General features: G+C 35.5%; 1 pseudogene; it reads left to right on the top strand.

Moving 5' to 3' along the window:
• The first annotated feature begins 765 nt into the window (after positions 1-765).
• Positions 766-1,374, top strand: LOC149828668 (BTB/POZ domain-containing protein At5g48800 pseudogene; annotated as a pseudogene).
• Positions 1,375-10,657: the final 9,283 nt, after the last annotated feature.

Below are 10,657 nucleotides of genomic sequence, written 5' to 3'. Positions count from 1 at the left end.
CAATAGAGAAGACAGTAACTGGCAAACTTGCTTTTGCTTCATTGTTACGTTTTGGTGTTACTCACCTGCTTTGAAAATTGATTTTCTTAGGTGTTCCATTCACTCTCACGTAAATCTGTTCTGGTGCCAAATTTTAAATTTCTTCTCTCACGTTCTTAAATTGAGCTGGAAGGCTGGTGCTTAATAACTTGCGAATCATGTGGGTTGGGAGTAGATCTAGTGTTTGGACACAAGTTTTTCTTGTTATTGTTTGCCCAAGTACTTTACCAAGTATTCATATGTAGCGATTTTCTGTATTTTACATTTTACAGAAAATCGTTGCCTGCATAACAACTTTTTGTTTGAGTAGTAAAAAAAAATGACTACATGCGGTAGTGAGTTCCTGTGTTTTGTCACTTTGTGTGGTTTGAGTACTTCGTAAAGTACTCGGCCTGATCATTCAACCACACCTCCATGTGGATGTTTCCATTATTTTGGGGAGGGGCAAAGTATATTATAGATGAATATCAAGCTTCCAATCGATGAGGCCCTTCTTGCCCAGGTCAAAGGTAGAATTGATGAAGGGCATGGTCTTACAGTGACTAAGATGACTGCTATGAGTAAGAACTGAAAATCGTGTTCTCAAAGTTGGTTGGGATCAGATTGTTGAACTTACCAGGAGGAACTCAGTCTTTTGAATTGACAGCAAAATTTTGTTACGGCATTAACTTTGAGATCACACCATTGAATGTAGCAGAACTATGTTGTGTGTCTAAGTACCTTGAAATGACTGAAGAATATGCAAAAGAAAACCTTGCATCTCGTGCTGAAGCTTACTTGGATGGAGTGGTTTGCAAGCACCTTAAGAAGTATGTTGAAGTTCTACAACAATGTGAGAGCCTTCTTCCTTTAGCTGAGGAGCTGGAAATTGTTAGCAGGTGCACAGATGCAATAGCATCTATAGCATGCTCAGAGCAGATAGCTTCTAGCTTCAAAAGATTATTGTATAGCATGTCTGGGCGGCTGCATACAAACAAACAGTCTAATAATGGTTGTGGAGATTGGTGGATTGAAGATCTTTCTATACTATGCCTTAACTTATATCAGAAGGTTATATCAGCAATAAGATATCGAGGACTTCATCCTGAAAGTATTGGTGCATCTCTTGTGAACTATGCTCAAAAGACATTAACTAAAAAAAAAAAAAACCAAAGTTTTGACTTTATGTAGCCAGACAAAAATTGATATTGGTTCTGTTGAGTATGAACAGATAGTATCAGTGGAAACAACCACAAGTCTGTTACCTGTGGAGAAACTAGCTGTGCCAATAAGCTTTCTCTTTGGGCTTATACGAAAAGCAGTTACATTAGAATGCTCAATTGCTTGCAGACTTGACCTTGAGAGAAGAATTATCTCTGAATTTTCTGGATTTGTCTATGATCTGGTTATTATACACTACGCTTAGCACTTTGGGATAGCTTATTTTCTATCAGTTTCTAGGCATTCTTTTTTTGAATTTCTTTTACAGTTATTTTTGAAACATGCAAACAAATCTATATGTGAGTTCATGTAAATAGCAGGAGTTCGTTAGTGATTTAGTTTATTCTTCACAGTTTGGGTTTTTTTTTTTTTAGAGGTGCTACAGATTCCCCTGAACCTCATCAATCTCCGTTGATTTCTGGTGACCATTTAGTATAACTTAATCCCCTTTTGTAGCAAGCCTCACCTGTACTTCATAGCTCCCACTTCCACACACTTCATCTAGTGCAAATGAAGTTGTTCATCTGTTAATTCTCTTCTAAAGCATCACCTTCTATATTCATGATTGCTCAGTATAATTCTAGTCCAAAATGAAGGATGATGTAAAATAAAAGAGTTTGTGACGAACCCTTCCTCGAAAAGAGAGAAAAGTCAGGACATCTCCAAAATGAAGGATGATGTAAAAGCCTAAGAAAGCTCCATGACTCAAAAGAGTGCAAAAAGATTATCATGGGAAAAGCCCCAGGATATCAAACTGCCCAAAACTATCAGGAATCATCTTTATCTATGTGAAATTCTTTTATCAATATATTTTCACTCATTTGCTTTTATGGAACTAAGAATGTTTCCTCTCTTTTCATATCAAGGAAATTGATATCTTCCTTGAAAAACCTCAACAGCAAGAAATTTGAATTTGATTCTACGGAGTTGGCCCAATTGGAGTTAATACTCTAGGTAAAAAGAGGTGATATTTTCATACATATATGCACAATTCAATCACTCTGAATCAACTACAATTTTTGGCATCTTATTGGCAATATTTTCTCATGATCCCAAAATGAAGCAAGAACTTGATGTTCGTTTTGACGTATCTTGACGTCATCCCTCCTTAAGACTGAAAAGTCCTTTCCTTTCGTTTGATCTGAGTGCTCTCAGATTTGCACGCTTCCCTGTGTTCCCCACTATCCCACCATAGACAGTTCCCGCTCAGGATAAGGGTCAAACCTGAACTTTCTGCAAAAGGTCTGTTATTGTCAAAAGCTATTTTTCAGTCTCAGCAATGAGGCGCCCAAGAACAACCTATTTTCAAGCTTTAGGGACCCCCATTTTCATCCTTTTGCAAACCCCTCTTGGACTTGTTGTGCAAAGTCTAGAGGTCCCATTACAGTTTTCCCGCTCTTCGAGGATTCTGTATCCATTCAGGCTAAGGATTAAACTTGTTACCTCGCTCCTAGAGGCATCACCCAAACCTTCTGCGAGAGGTCATCTATTTTTAGAAAGTTGATTTCGTCTCAGCAATGAGACGCCCCAGATCATCCCCTTTCGAAGCTTTAGGGAATCCCTTGTTTTTCTCTTCTCGCAAACCTCTTTCGGATTTGTTCGTCCAAACTCCAAAGGTCTCATCATGGTTTCTTCATCTGAGGATTCCATACGGTCCCCCCTTTCAGGTTAAGGGTTAAGCCTGAACCTCGTACCGCGAGGTATCCTTCCATTCAGGTTATGGTTAAACCTGAGTCTCATTTTCGACTGGATATACTTTCTAGTCCCGCCACAATTTCTTCATTCGAGAAATTCGTACGATTTCCCCACTCAGGTCAAGGGTTAAACCTGAATCTCGCATTGGCGATGCATTTTGTTGTCCCATCACGGCTTCCTTCGTTCAAGGATTCTGTATGGTCGTCCCCTTCAGGTTAAGGGTTAAGCCTGAACCTCGTTCCATGAGGTATCTTCCTTTCAGGTTTGGGTTAAACCTGAACCTCGTTTTGATGAGGTAATCCTCTCAGTCCCATTATGGTTTCTCCCCACAAAAGAATCCATGCTTCATATATATCCATTCAGGAAAGGATCATACTTAAGTTCGCCTCACAAGGCATTTCTCTCAAAATTTCCTATCGAGGTCCGCTTATACCCCTTTCCCCATTCAAATCATCTTGATTTTATCTTCGTCCTTGTAAAAACCCCAAATTTTAACCCTCATCCAGTACTTACATTTCATATGTCGCTGCATATCATTGCGTGCATTTGACATGTCATTTCATTGCATTGCATGTCATTGCATCTCATCATCGAGATCCAGAACTCTTGTTTTCAAAATATTTAATCCAGATTCGGGTTAAAACTTTTCTTTCAGAATCAATTTTAAAACCTGTGTTTTTAATCAACATTCTGTCATTTGCCAACCCCCAGAACCTTATATTTTGAAATGTTTTCTCAGAAAACAATCTGGATTCATTTTAAACTCAATTTTCAACTGATTTCAATTCTCAGATGATACCCATTTAGGTGGTGTAGCTTCTGGATTCCTTCATTTATCAAATTTCTCAAAAATTTCAGAGTCCTAGTTAGATCAGGACTCTATTTTTTTTATCTTTTTATCTTTTTAAAACATTTTCAAAACTCCATTTTGATTTTAAACCAGTTATGGTCATATCCCTTGTCCATTTCCTCCATTTTGGACAAAATCTTAGAGTCCTAGTTGGATCAGGATTCTTTTTTTCAGAGTCCCAGTAGGATTAGAACTCTACTTTTTACTACCTTTTCTACCTGTTTTTTAGAAAACCTATCAAAATCCTTTGTTTTTTGCCAAAATCCCAGAGTCCTAGTTGGATTATGACTCTTCTTTAGAGTTTCAGTCGGATTAGGACTCTGTCTTTTGTCACTATTTTTACCTATTTTCAACTAAATCTTTCAAAATGAGTCAAAAACTCAGAGTTTTAGTCAAAACAGGACTCTGTTCAGAGAGTCCTAGTTAGATCAAGACTCTGATCCTGATTTCAATTTTGAGAGAATCTTTCAAAAATCCTTTCATCTATCAAAACTATTACACTTTTATCAAAGGATTTCAAAATTTTGAGATTTTATCCTAGAGTCCTGATAGAATCAGGACTCTGCCCTAGAGTCCTAATCAAATCAGGACTCTATTCAAAGTTTGTTTTCTCACTCTGATTTCACTGATTTTCAAAATTTTTGTTTAAATCTCATGATTTGCTTATCAGAAAACAAAAAATTCTTAGAGTTCTGATCGAATTAGGACTCTTTCTCAGAGTCCTAATCAGATCAGGACTCTGAACCAAAACTTCAATTTCATCCTGTTTTTAATTGTTTTTCAAAGTTCTATCATTTGTTTTCTCAGAAAATCCAAAAATCTGAGAATCCTAGTTCAATTAAGACTCTATCCCCAGAGTCTCAGTTGAATCAGAACTCTGTTTTATTTCAATACTTATCATTGTTTTCACTATTTTTACAAGTTCTTTCATCTATTTTTCAGAAAATACCAAAAAAAAATCTAGAGTTTCAGTCCGATCAAGACTCTGTCCTGGAACCCTTGTCCAGTCAGGACTCTGTTTGAAGTCTGTTGTTACTTCCGTTTTTCGTTCTTTTGTATTTGTTTTCAAAAATTAGGTCATTTTGTAGAGTCCAGTTAATCCAAGACTCTATTTCAGAGTTCTGATCGAGTTAGGAGTCTAACCCTAACTATATTTTCTGATTTATTTCACCATTTTTGATAAAATCTTTTCAAAAACTCCTTCATTTGGCCTTTAAAACCCAAAATCTCAGAGTCCTAAAAATCCAGGACTCTAAACCAGAGTTTCAGTTCGCTTGAGACTCTAGTTTCAAAAATTCTGAATTTCAACTATTGATTTTAACCTCTTTTCAAAGCTATTTTCAAAGTTTATTTTAAATTTTTCAAAACCTGAGGTGGGCCCACTCAGTTGGCGCAGTATTCATAGGAGTTCTCACCCAGTTGGAACTCTATGCCATTTCTAAACTTTTAATTTCAAGTTTACTTTTGAAGATCTTTTGAAAATTCTCTAAATTTCAAGTTTTAAAACCGTTTTTGAAAATTCAAGTGGGGTCCACTTGAGGTGGCACCACATTTGAGAAAGTCAGGGTTAGACTAGGGTTAGTCACTGTCTTGGTTAGTTTTAGAAGTTTAAAAGAGTCAAAATCCATTTTGAAAACCTATTTTAAAACTTGATTTTAAACTATTGTTTTTAAAGGTTTTAGTTAAAACTTTAAAAACCAAATGTGGAAAAACGCCAAGTGGCGCCACATTTGGGGGTCTTTAAGTTTAATTAGGAGTTTAATTAGGGGTTATTTAGAGTTAATTAGGTCAAGGGCATCTAGGTAACTCAACCCAAAAATCCCCCCCCCCCCCCTTAGAATCCAATTTTTATAAAACTCTTGATTTTTAACCTAAAAAAATATTATAAATAGAAGCCTATGGGGGTCGACCTCCACACTCTCTCTCTTTTGGAATTCTTGGAGCTTCTCTCTCCTCTCCAGCCCTTCCTCCATTACTGCAACTCCAAGGTAATTATTTCTTCTAATTTCTTTAGTTTGTTTAATGCTTTTATTAATTTAAACATGAATTTAGCCATTGGCGCCATCTCCTTCATGGATTAAACCATGGATTCAACCTCAAGAACCTCAAGAGAGGTTCAAGAAAATGATCTAACCCTGTTTTGTTATTATTCCAGAGATTCTAATTTGTTAGAATCGATTATAGCATCGTTTTTCATGTTCTTAACCATGAAAAGATGTGATTTACCCGTTAAATGGGTCAAATCCATGATTTCTAAGGTAAAATCAAATTCCAGCCATGGATTCCCTGTATTTTATTTATTTTTTTGCTTATTTATGTTTATTACACATTTTCCAGCATAGAAATCAATTTTATTTTACTATTTTTGTATTTTCTTTATTGTTTTCATTGATTAATGCATGCTTTATTAGGTTTTATCAAATTTCTGTGTGTTTTAAGCTTGAATCAGAAAAGAACATGTTATTTCGTATTGAAGTACTCATTGTAAATTTTTGATTTTTTAATATGTGATACATGGATATGTCAGTGAACTACTGCATAAATTTCAGATGTTTTGGGATTCGGGAACCTTGTCAAAAAAATAAAATATTAAACCGTGATTTTCCATCGTTTAGAATCAATATTGAAATTCATAGGTAACTTGCTGTTGTGTTAATTTACTCATTCGATATCCGATTCGAGATCCGTAAAATGTAGTGGATTCTATTGATGTGAAATAATTACTGTGAAATTTTGATAATTTTTAGCCTCTGTATAGTATTTTTCCTCTGTCAGAGAATCAAATTTAAAATTTAAAACTCGTTAGGATTTACCAAAACCCTAATCTGACTTGTGTTGATCATAGATCTCAGACCGTAGATCCGATTCATAATCTGTAAAAAAGGAGTTCCAGTATTTATAAATCTACTGTTCACTGAAGAAATTTCAGAAATTTTTGATTAAGTTTGCTATTTATTTCTGTATTTTCAACCGTAAGTATCTGTTTTAACCAATGTTAGATTCATTAAATTTTAGTTCTGATTGCCGGAAGGGTTTCTCCCTCATCGAAGATGCTTTTTACAATCTGTAAACAGGGAAATATTTGTTTTTCTGTTTAGTTTACCTTTGTAAAATTTCAAAAATTTATATGATGATTTGACCCCTGATTCAGGTCTAACATTGGAACTGGTCTGTGAACATGGGTGAAAATAGCTTATTTTAGGGTTTTAATTCAATTTTCGAATTGGAATAATGTCAAAAATATAATTTTATAATTCCAATCTGATTTTAGGGTTATAACAAGTGTAGGTGTTGATTTTTATCAAATTTAGAATTCATTTGATGCTTGAATAGATCAAATTGCAAAATAGGGTACCTGAAAGATCCAAAAACACTGCCAAAATTGTGATATTTCTTGATTTTCGCGTATAAGTTCATGTTTTTAGGGTTTTTTCATGTTTAGAATCATATTAGGATGTTTTCTGTTTGATTTTATGTTTATTTCAATCATAAATCCTAAGTTTTTACCAAAATCTATTTCAGAAAACCCTGATTTCAAGGCCATAGTCTTGCTATCAGGGGCATTTTGGTCATTTGACCTAAATTTCGAAATTTTAAACCCTAATTTTCATGTTTTTAATTATGGCATATCATATTTGGTTTAATTTATCCTCATTTGAACTTTAAAACTTGCATTTTTACAAAATATCCTTTAAAAACCCTGATTTCAAGGCCATAGTCTTGCTATCAGGGGTATTTTGGTCATTTTGACCCTAATTTCGAAATTTTAAATTTCATTTTCATATTTATTCCATCTTATTTCATATTTTTTTAAGTTTATATAAGGGAATCATATGAAAAATGGCTTATATCTAGCAAAATCCAGTAATTTCTAGATATTACTGGATAAATCTAGAAAAGCCAACATATCTTAACTAACAAGTTTTTTAGTTTTGCAGGGACATTGAAGACTTTACTTTCCTTTAATTTTCAGTCATTTAAATTCAATTAGTGATGTAAATTATAATTAAATTTGGAATAAGAATTTCAATTTTTGCTTAGATTAGGATTTGCATTGCATATAGTTTTAAACTTTGATATATAACTGCTATGTTTGTCATTCATGCACATTTTACAAATCCACTGTGGTCTACACGAATGGCACGTGCACTAGCTCTTATGGAGTTGACAAACTTTGTGGAATTTGTATTTATGGCCATAGTTAGAATACGAATGAGACCCAGATTTGTGATCTTTGTATTAGCCACATTCAGCCTACACTCTTAGGCTAACTTCAAAATGCACTACATTTCTCAAAAATACAAAAGGATTTTCTCAATTCCTCAAAATCAAGTCTTTCAAATCCATATTCATTCATTTCATTCATTTGCGAATCCCAATTCCAATTCAAAGAAATCGATTTTCTCAAAATTTCTAAGTCTTATTTAGAAATTGATTTTCTCAAAATACTCATTTTCCAATGATATTTCAAGTACTTCCCAAGTTCAAAATCTTGATTTTCAAGTTATATTTCAAAGTTTAAATTCAAAGAAATCAAGTTTTTCCAAAGTTATTCCAAATTTCTCAGAATCGATTTTCATAAAACACTTGAATTCTTCAGAAATCAATTTTCACTTTCCTTAGAAATATTCTCTCACTAAGCTCATGATTTTCCAAGTGTTATCTTTTCCAAGAATCTCCAAATATTTTCCAATATTAAAAGCAAACATCATGTTTTCAAATATGCATTTTCAGAAATCCATAGCACATGCCTGATTCTTTGTGCATTTAGGAAATAGAACATGATTTAGAAAAGTTCAGCAAAGTTAAGCACATAATTGATCCTTGGTTCAATTACCCCTGGTAAAGGCGACAGGAACGGTTGAACCTCGTACCGATAGGCGAGTCCCATTCTTCGAAATTATTTTGCATTTTAAAACGGAGGCGAGTTATTTTCAAAAACTTTTTCAAATGTCAGTTTGACTCGCAAAAGTAAAAAATTTTCTGATGATAACAGGTTTGGCGACCGTGATGGGACCTGTCTTCGTCTGGTCAATTATGTGCTTGACTTAGTTCAAATTGTCAAAATCGTGTTCTATGAAATGTCAGCTTTTACTTTCTGTTATCATGTGAACCTAGGAGCCTAGACTTGAACCCAGTTGACATGGATTGCATGTAGACTAAGTATGGTGTGGTAGGACCATATTGAGGAGATATTATTCATGTTCACATAGACTTAGGTCTAATACAACACTCATCAATCTAGAAATTGTATGAAAACAATGCTTGCTTCTTCAAATATTTCAAAATTCTATCTCTTTAGGACTTAGAGCCCTCTGTTTGCTTGCATGTGCTCATGTTTTCAAAAACCACCCCACCTACTTCTATCTGGTCTTCACATTGCTGGGCTTTCTTCCATAACCATAGTTCGGGACAAAGCCTCACAACTGGGGCACTTGTTTGGGTGAAAACCCCCCTGCCACGTACCAAGGTCCATAGTCCAACGTATATCGGCAGGTGCTCAAGGATGTTGGAAAACTTGAACCTAGAACCGGAGAAATTGATTTTATGCCACATACATCGGGCCTTGGCTCGAGTATATAGGCATAGCATGATTGGACACAGATGATCTGAGCCTTAGAATTAGGATTGAGATCCTAAAGCTATTTCAAAACTGGTGCATCTAAAGTCAGCTTTTAGAGAATGTTGTATGTGCATACTTGTTTGTAGAGGATGTGATTGAATGTTAGTTTCTTTTATTCCATTTTATTACATTTACCACAAGTTTTCTAAAATACTGGACGATTTTCAAAAAATCCCCATTTTTTCCCATCTGTTTTCATATACTAGCTAAAAATTCCTATTTTATTTAAACCTTGGACGATTTTCCAAATTCTCTTTGATTTTTCCTCAAAACTCCAGGTGATTTTCCATCCTTCCTTCTGGATCTCGAATTTTCCAACTTCATTTTTATTCTGCCTGCAATTTTTCAAAAGTCCTATATTTTTCTAAGTCTTATTCCAATTCTCCATGTTTTCCAGTCTGATGGCATCCAGTCAACTCGATTCAGTCTTTCCTGAAGGTCACATCTCCTACGAGGTGCGACAAGGTCTTCCAGAACATCGAATCCTCAGCACCCGATCCTTCCTTCTCCAGTGGTATTATTCATGGCTCAAGAACTTCTCTCGTATGTTTCCGGACCATTTGAACGATTGTGGATTGGAACTGGCATCCGTAGTGGGAAAGCAGTCAGTTAACGGTAATTTGATCCACGCACTGGCAGAGCGGTGAAATCCGAGTACTAGTACATTCTGGTTCCCATGGGGGGAAATGACTTTATTGATGGATGAATTCTCAGAGATTATGGAAATGCCTGAACCAGTTGGTCAGCCTGGAGACCCATTGGAGAAGAAAATTTTGATCAATGTCAAGGGTCTGGATCCCCGATATGCTTTAGCCTACATGACAGGATGCAAGTCTTGGCCATTGATCGAGGAGAATGGAAACAAATATGTGGACTTGCTCGAAATTTACAGACAGTATGGGACATTTATGGAAGTCAGTTCCTTATCCCGAACAACTCGAGAAAGAATCCAGCATGTGATGGTATTATGCATTGTGGGATTAACTCTCTTTCCAGATGGACGGAATTACATGGATATCAGGATAGTTCAATTTTTGCGAAGGTGGGGAAGTCGACAGACCATCCGCCTCTCCATAGCCATGGCTTCACTTGCCTTTCTGTACCGAGGGTTGACCCATTTCGCACTCGGAGAATCAATTCTAGTTGAAGGGTGCACCTATGCATTGCAATCTTGGTTCCTCCGGCATGTGCCAGCCCGAGCCACTTCATTCAGATACAATGGTGAAAAGCTTCTCCCAGTTACGCGATAC

Source organism: Nuphar pumila, chromosome 9 (assembly GCF_984573655.1).
Source record: "Nuphar pumila chromosome 9, dmNupPumi1.hap1.1, whole genome shotgun sequence".
In the NCBI taxonomy this organism is placed as follows: domain Eukaryota; kingdom Viridiplantae; phylum Streptophyta; class Magnoliopsida; order Nymphaeales; family Nymphaeaceae; genus Nuphar; species Nuphar pumila.
The sequence above is the reverse complement of the archived record's forward strand: the minus strand, read 5'-3'. Positions and strand labels throughout refer to the sequence as shown.